Raw genomic sequence first — 13,293 nt, forward strand, 5'->3', positions numbered from 1 at the left:
GGGAACAAGTCAGCCTTCCTCTGGAGGCAAGACCCGTGTCTGAGTTATAACCCAGGACGATGGCAGCTTACTGTCCTGCTACTGTTAAGTCAGAAGCAACCAGAAGGTTCTATGCACTTTCCAGAGCAGCAGCTATTTCTCAGTTCCTTGTGAGATATGTAGCTATTGTGTTTGCCGTGGGCCAGTGTCTGTCTTGAGACAGGGAGAATGACCTGTCTAGGTGGCCGGAACGGCTATAAAATATTGAACATGAACATATAACCGCATTACCATGATCTCTAATAGGATTTGGTGTCAAGCAGAGGTCCAACTTGGCCTCTGGCCCATAGATATAGACCCAAGTTATTATGCGGAGTGTTGCCTGGTAGATAAATAAAAAAGAGCAATTGTTCAGATCACTGTGCGACTGACCTGCACAAATTATGATTATTGTAAAGAAAAATCCACCAGAGGCACAGAATTTCTTCTTCTTGCTAATCAATTTTGTGCCTTGTGTCCTGATAGAAGTCACTAAAGTACATAATTCATGGAAACCGTGTTGCCAGCCCCTACTGAAATAGGGGCCCCATGAAATGTCACTGCCACATGCCCTCCCACCATGTGGTTAGTTACTGCTGCTTTGAGAGAAGAAGGCCAACACCAAGTCTAGACAAATATAATGGGTCCAGTGGAAAAGAGATGACAGTGAAGCCACAGGTTTGGGGAAAAGCTGGCAGAATGAAAGTTTCAGAACAAAAGAGAAGCGAACAGGGAAGCAAGGAGTCTAGTCCCACAGAAGGAGGCCAGCCTTGACACGTGGGGCCAAGCACACCAGAAGACATCAACTATTATTGTGTTCTGTCGCTTGCAATCTGGCAGGTATTGCCTTGGGATGAAGCCGGGTGTCAATCACGAGGTGGCACAGATGAGTGGGGATGGACCCTTTGCCGGAATCTGTTGTCCACACAGGTGACCGTCAGAGCTTGTAACTGACTGCACAGTCGAAGCCACAAGACAAGTGAGAGAATAATATAAATTGACACTAGAAGATGCCAAGAGCCCAGTCTTTCTAGGAGGAATCCGAACACTTCAGAGAAGGGGCCAGGGTATAAATTAGGTTCAGGGGCTGGAGAAATAGCCCAGTGTTGTAAGAGCATTTGCTTCTCTTCTAGAAGACCTAGGTTCAGTTCCCAGCACCCACTTTAAGTGGCTCACAACTGCTGTAACCCTAGCTGCATAGCATCTGCCACCCTCTACTGGCCTCACAAGAACACTCACACAAGTGTATAGCTACGTGACATGAACTCATGCAGACATATGCCCACATACATAAAAATTTAAAATAAATCTTTAAAAAGAAATCAATTGGGTCTGAAGCCAAGCCAAGCAAAGAGGGAATTAATAGGGAATTTTATCAGCTTTGGCTTCCCCAAGGAGGGCAGGCTGTTTCAGAAATCACGGGTTTACTAGAGTGAGCTGGCAAAGCTGCAATTAGGAGTAGCAAGTCATCGTTTCATAGTGATATCAAATTTTGTTTTAAATAAATTTGCTTCATAAAATCAACAATACAAAGAAATGACAAGTGACTAATAGGACAGATAGTATGTGACTGTGGCACCCAAACAAGTGATGGTGGGAGGACGACACTGCTACAGACCCTGTGGCCTTTCAGAAGCCTTTGGACCAGACAGGTGACACCAGGCTAGGAAGCTGCAGAGTGCCGGTGGTTGACCACAGAGCCTGGACCTCCCCTAAATGCAAGCCAACTGCTACCACATCACTACTAGTTTTTAAAACAAAAGCCAGCATTAAGATCCCCCCCCTGCCCCCCCCAGAAATCTCTTTGTTCAAACATCCTGACACCTCATTCAATTTTTGAAAAACGCTGTACAAACAAAATGTGTCCATAGGGGTCCCATTGGTGGTGCCTGCCCCAGATGGTGAGAAGGAAACTCAGGTCCGGATTGACAGCTCCATCTGCCATGGCTGGGCTGAGCAAAGTGGTGTCGGGGTGGGGGCGGGCAGAGCAAAGGCCACGCAGAACACTGATGCAGGGGTCTGGGCCAGAGGTAACTCTGCTTCGTAAGTAAGGAATTTAGTGCGTTAGTTTGGGGGGGGGGTATTTTTGTTGTGTGCATGTTCCTATGTGGGGGTCACAGGTGTGTATTCAAGGAGGTAAGAATGCTGGTTCCCACCATCCCTCCTTGATGGAGACAAGACCTCCTTGCTGACATATAAACCAGGCTCGCTGGCCCTTGAGATTCCCAAGATTTTCTTGTCTTTGGCTCCCATTTCTGCGGCGGAGCATCCTGGGAGTTACAGACACTTATCTGGCTTGTTTGTGGAGCCCTGGACTCAGAGCATTGGCCTTGCCCATCAGGCACTTTTTACGCACTGAGGCACCCAAGGAACAACCCAAACAAAGCTGTTTTTACCCTGTGCCATATAAATCATCCTCGCTTAGCGGTATGGATTTTCCAAAGCCACTGTACTGACCTCCAGGGAAGAGGGAGACGTGGGTTTCTGTGTGATCTGTAAGCAGCAGAGAGTGGCTTGGTGACTAGCCTAGATAAGTGATTGGAGAATAATTAGCAACAGCCCCCTCCCCGCCCCAGCCTGTTTCTGTTCCCTCGTTGCCTGTCATCCAGGAATAATTCAGCACAAAGTGATGCTCAGTAGATGGACGACTCTAGCCAGCAGCTGAGTCGAGCTTTTAAAAGGCTGATTTTTTAAGTAATTTGTCCAAAAGATGGGCTTGACATGAAGTTGGCAGGATGATTAGCAGGTCACTGCGTGGGAGTACAAAAAAAAAAAATCTTAATCTGGCTCTTGCTTGGCCCCCATCCTTCCCAGAGCTGCTTAGCATTTCAAAAGACAGTCTAATCTCAAAGCAACTCACATGGTAGCCCCTGGAGGACCAGGCCCTCCTCTTTGGAACTGGGCCACAAGCCCTCCTGCATCCTTATGTAGTTTGCATCTTCCTGCCCCTTCTGGCTTGTCTTCACACACCTGTGCATAAAGTGCCATCATCCTCGCAGTTGTCAAGAGTGTTGTCTAGGCCTTTGGCATCAGAATCACCTGGTCTCCTACCTCTTTACCTTTGACCTGTTAAATTGAAAGCATAAGGGGTAGAGGCCAGGATCTCTGTTTTAACAAGCTTTGAGGTAGCTGACATAGACCAAGGATTGGAAACTGCTGCATGCACATAGGAGAAGGCTGATAAGCCTAAGGACCTCTGTACCCGGCGTATATTTGGCATTAGGTGAGTGGTCATTGGGGAGTAAACTGATATTCGGGTATAGTGAGTAGGAGGGAGAGCGTTCACAGGGAGGATTTCATGATGGGCAATACTACCCTGAATGTGGGTGGCACTGTGCCATATGCTGGGGCGGGGAGGTAGAGTAAAAAGGAGAAAGCCAGATTACATGCGCTCTCTCTTCTCTCTTCTCTCCTCTCTCCTCTTTTCTCTTCTCTCTTCTCTTCTCTCTCTCTCTCTCCTCTCTCTCCCCCTCCCTCCCTCCCTCCCTCTCTCTCTCTCCTCTCTCCTCTCTCTTCTCTTCTCTCTCTCTCTCTCTCTCCCTCCCCCCTCCCTTCTTCCCTCCCTGCTCCCCCTTCTCTGGCTGCTATGATTTGAACTGCTTTGCTCCCTTCCCACTGATGATGGAATGATTTCAAAAACCATGAGTCACAATAAACAATTTCTCTGATTAACTCATTTATGGCGGGTATTTAGTCAAAGTGGAAAAAATTTTTTTAAAATCTAATATACCGGTGCTTCCTGAACAACAACCAGACTTTGGGAGTTCCTGACAGCATTAGTTTGATAAATGAATAAGATAAGGAGTGATTCAGTATTATGGTCTAAATAGAACACCTGTGAGTGCTTCCTAGCGTGTTTTGAGTGTGGGATGGTAGTAGACCTGTTGTAAACGATCAAAATCCAGACTGTCTATGGTGGAGCCAGCCAGGGTGTGCACATCTTCTAGCCAGTCTGGATTCTGCAACTAGCTAGAGTTTTAAGGTAAAAAGAGTGACAGTGGCAGTCATGCAGGAGACCACCCCCCCCATATGAAAGGGAGTAGAATAACCCAAGTTAAATACTAGTCTGATGCTAGGTTTTGGGAATTCAAGCATGTTCTATCAGCCTGAAATTCTCATCTATAAAAAGGGGGGGGCGGGGGCATTGTGATCACTGTCCTTTTCTCCTTATGAGGAATGTACCTGCATATCCTACATAGGGAAATGTGACCCTTTCCTCATGGGGACTAAGTATAAGTGTATGTAGAAATGCTGTTGTTAAAAAAAAACAACAACAAAAAAAAAACAGCAGGCTCTGCACTTGTCAGCTTTCACCCAGGCCTGCAAATGTCAGGTGTGTCACTCCCGAGAAGGGGCACCTCAGTGTATGTCTTGGGGTTCTCTCAGTTGCCTGAGGCAAAAGCACACTCAGGTGATCTCAAGGAAAAGGAGCTTGACAGAGAAGTCATTTCACAAAGAGCTCTGTGGGCTGGGGCTGAGGGCCACGAAGAGCCTCCAGGAGGCAGGCATCTGGCAACCTCCATCTTTCTGTCTTTGGAGGACTCATTTCCCTCATCCTGGCTTCTCCCTCAGAACTTCAGCCCATGTGTTTCTCTCAGCCGACACGCTGGCATCCTGGCCTCGACCACTTCCTGTGACTGGCTTCCTCCTTGGCCATAACGGCTTTTCCAAGTCTCCTCTTTCCACCATATCTTCTTATTTTTCTGTCTATTTGTTTTTTATGCCATGAGACAGAGTATCACGTAATCCTTAAACTCACTATTGTACCCGAGGATGACTTGGAACTTCTGATCCTCCTGCCTCCACCTCCCAAGTGCTGGGATTGGTTCATATTTTTAGACTTTTGCACCCACCACCAAATATCACACTCTCAATCTTTAAAATGTCTTCTCAGTTTTAAATGGCATGCAATAACCCCATAAAAGGGACACAATGCAGCTTACCTATGCATGCACACAATGTGCAATGATCAGATCACTGTCACCAGGATAGCTGTCACTCCAAACATTTATGGTTCTTTGGCAAATGTTGAGTGCAGTCAAAGTCCTTTCTACTAGATGTTCCAAAGTATAAAACAGATTATTGCCAACTGCAGTCCCCCTGTTGTGCGAGCAAATGCTACACTTAGTCATCCGCTCTAGTAGATCTCTTGTCCGTCGGATATGAAAAGGCAAGGCCCTGATTGGTCCAAAACTGTACACTGAGACGCAGAATGGAGTTTAGCTTGTGAGTATGTTCTCCCTGCTTGAGATGCTAGGCCTGGTCCAGGCCACTGTGGGCAGAGGAAGGGTGAGGTCATGCAGCCTACCTGTGCCTGCTGCTTCGGGAGAAACTCAAATGGAATACTGGTTGTGAGAAGCACTTGTGGGTAAAAGATCCCAGGAAGGAAAGGTCTCTCTAAACAATGGCCGTTCACCTCTCCTCCAGATCCCATGTGCTTGAAAAGCACAGCCCTTGTCAGACTCGTCACCACCTGGCCTGCATCTCAGGGCCTCGTCAGCACATACTCTCAGTCAGAACAGGAAAGTACGCACGCATGTCATCTTCCCTAGGGAAGGCTGTGGAACCAAAGTGACTGGCCTGCCCCTGACCCCTGAGAGTGCCACTGCCAACAGATCCAGGAGCAGAGGCCAAGCTCAACTAGAGCCAGCCAGTGAGGACAGAGCCAGCCCTGAAAGGAGCAGACTTCTCTTCCACTCTCAGACTACGTGAAAAGTGTCAGGATGCTATTCGCAACCTTTTCAATGACGTGCGTAGTTCCCAAAGTAGTGTCAACCGGATCTGATTCACTGAGTCCCAGATGCTAGACTTGACAAATCACCTTGGCCATAATCTTCACTAGAAACACCTCCTAAGATAACGCAGTTGCTCAGCAAACACTTGCTGAGTAAATTAAATAAATGTTGAAATGAAAAGAAATGGCCCAAGACAGGAAGAGACTCGGTCAAGGTCACTCAAACAGGAGTAGGAAGAAAGTTCAAGTTTCTCGGGATGTCCAGGCATGTTCCTTATACCATGGTTTATACCTCGAGATTCCACCACCAGTCCTTAAACCCTCTCCTTAAACATATTTAGAGATTGAAAATGTACTTTGTGCCAGCTACCTTCTATTTCTATGATGAACCCCATAACCAAAAGCAACTTGGGGAGGGATGGGCTTATTTGGCTTACAGTTTATAACCCATCATCAACGGGGAGCCAAGGCAGGAAGGAACTCAAGGCTCCATAAACTTCAGCAGGAAGCCAAGGCAGGAGCTCATAAACTTCAAGGCAAGAACCGAATCAGAGGCTATGGAGGAGCACAGCCTGGCTCTCTGTAGCTTTCTTAGCTCTCTCTCTTATATAGTCCACGGCCATCTGCCCAGGGGTGGAGCTACCTGCAGTGAGCTGAGTCCTCTCACATCGGTCATTGATCGAGAAAGCGTCCCACAGACATGCCCGCATGCCGGGTCAGCCTGACCGGAGGAGGCACTTCCTCAATTGCGGTGCCTCTAGTCAAGTTGACAAAAACCAACCAGCGATGTGGTCCTTCAGCTGGCGAGTATTCAACAACCCCCCAGCTTTTGTCTCAGGGGTGCTATCATTTGCTATAGATTGGGAGGTGACGTGTACCCCCCCGAGTCTTACAAGTCAGTTTCCCCGAAGACTATTAGATAGTCCTTCCTTGGTGGATGAGTCAGCCCATCAGGGTAGCAAAGCAAAAAACCCCTATCCCGTCTCACATACTGTCTGCCCGAGCTCAGTTCTCAATCTCTTCAGGAATTCCTTCCTTGAAATGTGGCTTCTGGCTCACTATCTCCCTTCCTGTTCCTCCTGGAGCATTGCCCTAGCTTGTCTTATCAGTCTCTTCAATGTGGCTGCCAGGTGTGAACTTCTGAACCCTACACATGATCTGAGAGCGCAGTGACGCCCGACTGTGAGCTTCCTGTCACTGCCTTCCTTCTGAGCACTGCACAGTAAGAACCGGAGGGCGGGAAGGGGGCCTCTCTCCAGGTTAGGGGTTGCCCTAGTCTTTCCGGCCTGAGCACTGTGCCGTGTCTCCTTTAGTCTCTGACCTCACCCACCCACTTCCCCATCGCGTTCCTGCTTAGCTGTCAGTATGGCAAGTGTTGTTGACTGTTTTGGTTGTGTTTAGCCCTCACCAGACTCTTTGAGAAACCAGACATGGCATCTGTCTTTAAGGGACTCACCATCTTGCTGGTGGAATTTGGTTTCCTTTCCCCCCAACCCCCACCCACCCGCAAAGAACCAAGACAGAGAGAGACAAGGGAAGACTTTTCCTAGCCCCCTCCCCGAGTGTCTCTGTAGTGGTTTGGTAGACTTCTGGGTTTGACTGAAAACAGGTCTCCCAGCTCAAATGCCAGCTCCGAGCTGGCATCAAGCCCAGGCTGTCAAGGGTTCTGTCAAATCTTTGTCATTGTGTTGACCTAGACGGCTGCAAACTGAAGACCTTTGAATTCCGTCATCTGCAAAGAAAGCTGGGGTGCCTGCAGGGACTGACACCTCACAGGCCACAGAACAGCTTTTCCAGCACCTGGCGCCTGCCCAGCGCCAATCTGAAAAGCACAGGAGAAAAGTTTTTTTTTTAGGTGTTGGCATGAGTGTGCCAGAGTTGGTGCTTCAGGGAGACAACAGGTTTAATTTGCTTTGACAGTGCTGTCCCCAGGAGAAAATTTATCCCAACACCCTGCCCCCTGCACGCTAGGAACATGGCTTGTTTGGTTTTCATTTTTGCCATGGGGAGTCCCTGTGTGTTTTACATGTGTGTGTGTTTACCTCCAATAACCCACACATCCTTATTTGGATTCATTAGACCAACTGAGTGTTTTAGCTTACAAATGAAAGACATGTGCAAATCTTAAAGCCTAAAGACCAGCTCTGCCAGGTCCGAGGCCAGCCATTTTACAAGTACGCCATGACCCTGTTTATTGTTTTCTGTGGCAACTCTCTGAGGCGGATGCTGTTACCAACCCCACTTCACACATGAGGGTGGAGAGATGCCTTTGTCCAAAGACTCATAGGTCATAAGGGGCAACCTGTTTCCGGAATCTGTGTTATGGCTCACGCCATACAGCACTTCCCAGACTCGCCTTCTGGGAGTGAACTTAAGCAAGTACCTTCAGCCTCCTGTCCCCATTAAGACTCTAAAATGATTGGCCATGATATGTGTTTTTTAAATCATTGTAAGGATTAAGTTAGACTCTAGGATTATATGTTTATATAGGGTCATACAGGTTCATTTAGTAGGACCTGACTTAAGGTGGAAGTAAACACTAATATCGCCATCGGGCTTGCTTTGTGTCCCCTTTTGGTTACTCTTCATAAACTGAGCTCAGTCTTTGTCAGGAATAGAAGGGATATAACATAAAGTGTAAATTTCACTAGCTAAAGTCAAGGTCCACGTATTGAGGTCGGCCTTGTCTGCAACATGAGCTGTCATCCTACATAGCAGCCAGAAGCAGGCATCAGAAGGTTGGACCACTGTTTGGGTAATAGGCAGACCTCGTCTCACCAGCCAAGTTCTCAGAGAGTTTCTGGCACCTGCCTTTACAATGTAGGGTAAGACACCGAAGCAGGAAAAAAGTGGAGGCAGTAACCACAGGCTCAGATGCATCCCAGGGGAGCAGAGGCTCTAAGGATGCTGAGAGGTCCTCCTTGTCTTTAGTGAAGGGTCCAACATCGCTCTTCAAGGGTCACAGGGGTTTGCCTACCCAGGCCAGGATCACAAGCAAATGTGCCCATTGTGCCAATACATGGTTAGCTAGCTAGCAGAGAAGATGCCCCTCCCCCTCCTCTTCCTCCTCACCCTCCATCATCATGGCCCTGAAACAGGAGGCCCCTGAGCTGCTCCCGTTATCTTCTTCCAGTCAATAGTTTCCTTGGTGACCCTAGCAAAACAGGCTTTAGAATTTCTATCTATCTATCTATCTATCTATCTATCTATCTATCTATCTGCCTATCTATTTATCTTTCTTTCTTTTTAATCTGTCTAGTCCTGACTGTCCTAGAACTCCCTTTTGTAGACAAGACTGGCCTCGAACTCACAGAGATCCACCTGCCTCTGCCTCCCCAGTGCAGGCAGCACTTCCCAAGCCTTCAAAGGACTTCAGTGTCCTATGTCACCTATTTCTCCTTAGCAGAGCCATGTTAAGGATTTGGCTCTAATAAGAAGCCATCAGTAGGCAGAATGAGCCTTGCAGTGGAGCGACCACATCCTCAAGACTCCCTCCCTCCAAGATCTCCTTGCTGTGGGGGAGGGGCGCCTTTGACCTTTCTTCCCTCTGAAGCTGCACCTTTGTGTCTGAAGCAGCAACGTTGTGTTCAGCGTCCACAGGGCATTCCCAGTCACAACCCATGTCCAGGGAAGGAGCAAAGAAACCTTTAATCTTCACATTCCCAGGCTGATGGGTGGGGAAACAAAACCCTGAAAGTCAAATTTCCTACCAAGGCCCACTGCTCTGATAGGAAAACAAAAGGCTGAGGCGGAAGAGACCTGTATTTTTCCAGCATACCATATACTCAGCTATGATAATCAGTTACTCACAGGCAGTTGGATTCTTAATTCCAATTCAGGCAGACCAGAAGGTACATCTTCTGCTAAGCAAAAGCAGCTGGAGTGTGAACATTAAGCAGAGTGGAAGGGACGCAGGGGCGAGGCTCACCGAGCACTGATTGGGAACATACACCAGGTTCACACTTTTCACAAGTCTGAGACAGTCACTTCTACCCCAGAGTTTAGCAAAACATAACTAGGTAGTCAGTGGAGACTCAGTACTCATGCGATCTTGACCTTTTTTTTTTTTTAACTGTTTTTAAAAATTGTGTGTAAATATTTTGTCTGCATGCACGTATGTATGTGTACCACATGCATGCAGTGCCCACAGAAGCCAGAAGAGGGCATCAGATCCTCTAGAATTAGAGTTACAGATGGTTGTAAGCCACCATGTGGGCGCTGGGAACTGCACTCAGGTCCTCTGCAAAAGCATAAAGTGCCCTTAATCACTGAGCTATCTCTCTAGCCCCAAATTCTCGAGATCTTAAGTAGCCCCCAAGTTGCTGAAATTTGATGTGGAAGAAAACCTATACACATAAACGTTTTATCAAAGGCAAATATTCTCCAAATGGCCCCCTTCCCTTTTACGCTGCCATCTTCAAATTACTTTGTCTCTTAAAACATATGCTTTCCACAACACTAACAGCCCCAGGCGAGTTCCTGAGCATCCACAATTCCACTCTGTCAGACTTGGCAGCTGACACTATACTGAGTCCCAGAAAAAAAAAAATGCTTTCCCCTCTCAGTCACTGCAAAGGATTTTTGGCAGGTAATAAACAGGTTTGTGTATTGTAGAGTTGATAAATCAGACTCTAGAACATGTATGCAAGCTGTCCACAAGCAGATCCTATTGAAATACAGCTAGTAGCTAGTGTTTATTCAGAGGGATACCTATGCCTTTGCCTTAAGAAGAACTGAAGTGCAGCGTTTTCGATCTGGGAAACTCTGGTGAGCTCTTGCAGTGATAGCATCAAAAGCAGACTGAGACCCTTCTGTGGGTTAGATTCCAGAGTAAATACCCAAAGGAGTAAAGTCAGTTCCTAAGCACAAAGGTTCATAGTCAATAAAGTTGACAGTACGGTGTTTCCATAGTGATGAGGACCCGACCTGCTTAAGCTGCCAAGAAGGCTTCTCAGAGATTGTGGCATTAGCATTAGCTCTGGAAGAAGGAACAGAAGTTGTAAACAGGGATATGTGGGGCGAATGAGCACAGTGATGAGGAGAGAAGTATGGGGAAGACCCAAGGCTATGGCCCCCTGCCATTCCAGAGCACAAGGAGACACAGAAAGCAGGCCCCCCTGCCTCCCTGGGCTGGCCTCCTGCAGCAGGGCTGGGGAGCTGTGCCCCCTACTGTACAGTTCACAGTAGCTTAGCGGGAACGTCATCTGGCCTTGAACTTTATTCAAGCCCTTGGGTCTTAAAACAACATTCAGAATGATATTTCCCCAGTGGCGTGTATTTAGAAATGTATTTAGGAAGCTAGTACTGATGTAAACACTGAGGAACATAGACTTCTCCAGGCAAAGCCTGTGGGGAAAATAGATATTCAGACCCCATGAGCCCCACTCATTCCCAACCCAGACAGATCACTTAGCCAGGAAGTGAGGCCACACGTTGGAGTAGTGTCTCTTGCTCTCAATTCAGGAGTCTCAAGTTCTGAAGGTTCTGGAATGGTTTCCCCCTTCTGCTGGCTCCTTTGCTGCCCTCACTGGTGACCTTGCTGGTCCAGAAACCTGCCTTGCTCAACACTCCCAGCCCTGGCTTCTGCTCTAGGAGGAGTTCCTGCAAGGCCCAGAGAACATGCCTCGTGGTTCTAGGAACCAAACCCAGGGCTTTTGCAAGAGCAGCGTGTGCTCTTAACCTCCGAGCCATCTCTCCAGCCCTGAGGAAACCCTTTCTATCAAAGCCCCTACTCCCCTTCTGTGTCACCAAGCTATTATTCAAGCCTTCTGCCGCAGCAGTTGCCACATTATACCCTTGAGCATTCTGCTGCATTTCAGTGTTGATGCTCTCAGTACAGTGATCTCTTCATTATAATTCCTGGTAGTTTCAAGCAGGAAGCAGTCCCAGGGAGTCACCTATGCCATCACTATTGTATAGAACAGGAAAATGGGGTTCAGTGAGGAGAAGGGAATTGGTTTTGATCACACAGCATGATACTGGAAGACTGGACCCCAATACATGTCACCGTACCCTCAGGAAGAGCTTTTGTCATGCTGTGGACCGTGCCACTTGTCTTGCTCACTAAGCTCAGTGCAGGTCTAAAATGGTGCTATCACTTTCATAGATGCCACAGTCTTGGCTTTTTATTATTGTGATTTACTTATTCATTTGTAAGAATATTTTACTTTTAATTTTATATATGGAGGGTATATACACATGAGTGCAGTGCCTGTGGAGGCCATCAGATTCTCTGGAGCTGCAGTCCCAGGCACCAAACACTGGTTCTCTGCAACGCCAGTACATGCTCTTAGCTGCTTAGCCATCTCCTCAGCCCCCACCTTGGATTCTGGATGGATCCTTGTTATCTAAGACAAACTGAACCCTTACTTCTCCCTGCCCTACAACCTCCCCTCTGCATTATCTCTTACCCCGCCAACTCACGCGGTGCCCTTCCTCCAAGTCTCAGTTTCCTTTTCGGTTAAGTGAATGCACCGAGCTTGATGGTCTCCTGGAAACCTTCAGCCTCCAAAAGTTCTAGAATTCTCTACCCTCCTTCGTTCTTCTGCTGCCTCGGGGGTTCCTCCAGACCCCTGGCTCCTGCAGTGGAATGAGTTTCTTCAGGGCCTAGAGAGCTTGGCATCATGGAAGGAGGCTGAGCTTGAAGTCCAAAGGCCTGTGTTCAAATCCTGCCTCTGTGGATAGTATCTGTGGCCTTCTGCCAGTTGCTTTAATCTCTCCTGTCTGCTTTTTTTATTTCTAGTGAAATGGAAACAATCGTACATGTACTTGTCAGATTTGGTAACAGTGACATAAGATAGATTTGTGGCTCCGAGCAAGTATTCTAAGCGTAGTCATGTCTGCTTTGTTCTGTACCCAGAATTATTGACAAATGACTATTCTCGGTGGATGATTTTTATAGATATTCTGTTTACTAATTAGAGCAATTAAACTGCTTAATATTTTATTAAAATCTTGGGCTTCCTTGACATGTCACACAGAGCATTTGTCAGAGATACTTAAGGGAGTCAGAGGAAGTAACTGAATCCAAAGGTGGTCATGGAGGCTGAATGTGGGGCCCAATGGGCAGAAGAGAAAAAAAAAGTCTATACCTTTTGATGGAGCGTGGATTTCCCATGCAGCCAGTGTGGACAATTGGAAGATTTTTTTTTTTTTTTTTTAGTAACAGAATAACAGCATCAAGTTCGCATCACAGAGACCCCTAAAGCTGTCAGGAGAATAAATCGGAAAGTAGAAAATGCTAAAAGGCCACCCACAGGCTGCCATAGAAGTCCTAGCTAGAGATGGTGGGGCCCTGGATGAATATATGGAAAGTAAAGGTGGGAGAAGACACATTTGTGCAAGCATGGAATCGACTAAAGATAACTACCATTCACAAGTCTTACTGCTTCCTCCCAACAGTGTTTACTGCAGCACCAGCATGTACGTGTAGAAGGCACAGTTGATTTACTAAAGTGTGGCTCAGAGGTTGGCCTTGTGACTCAGTGGGTAGAGTGCACACCTACCACGCACAAAGCCCTTGCTTCCATCCTTAGCGGGGC

At 47.3% G+C, this 13,293-nt stretch overlaps 1 protein-coding gene across 12 annotated transcripts in view; it reads left to right on the plus strand.

Annotated features, from left to right (window-relative positions):
- TENM4 (teneurin transmembrane protein 4) overlaps positions 1 to 13,293 on the plus strand; it is a 720,654-nt gene that overhangs the window by 567,638 nt on the left and 139,723 nt on the right. The gene's annotated exons all lie outside the window — the stretch shown is intronic.

Source organism: Acomys minous, assembly GCF_964271855.1.
Source record: "Acomys minous genome assembly, chromosome: 2".
NCBI lineage: Eukaryota > Metazoa > Chordata > Mammalia > Rodentia > Muridae > Acomys > Acomys minous.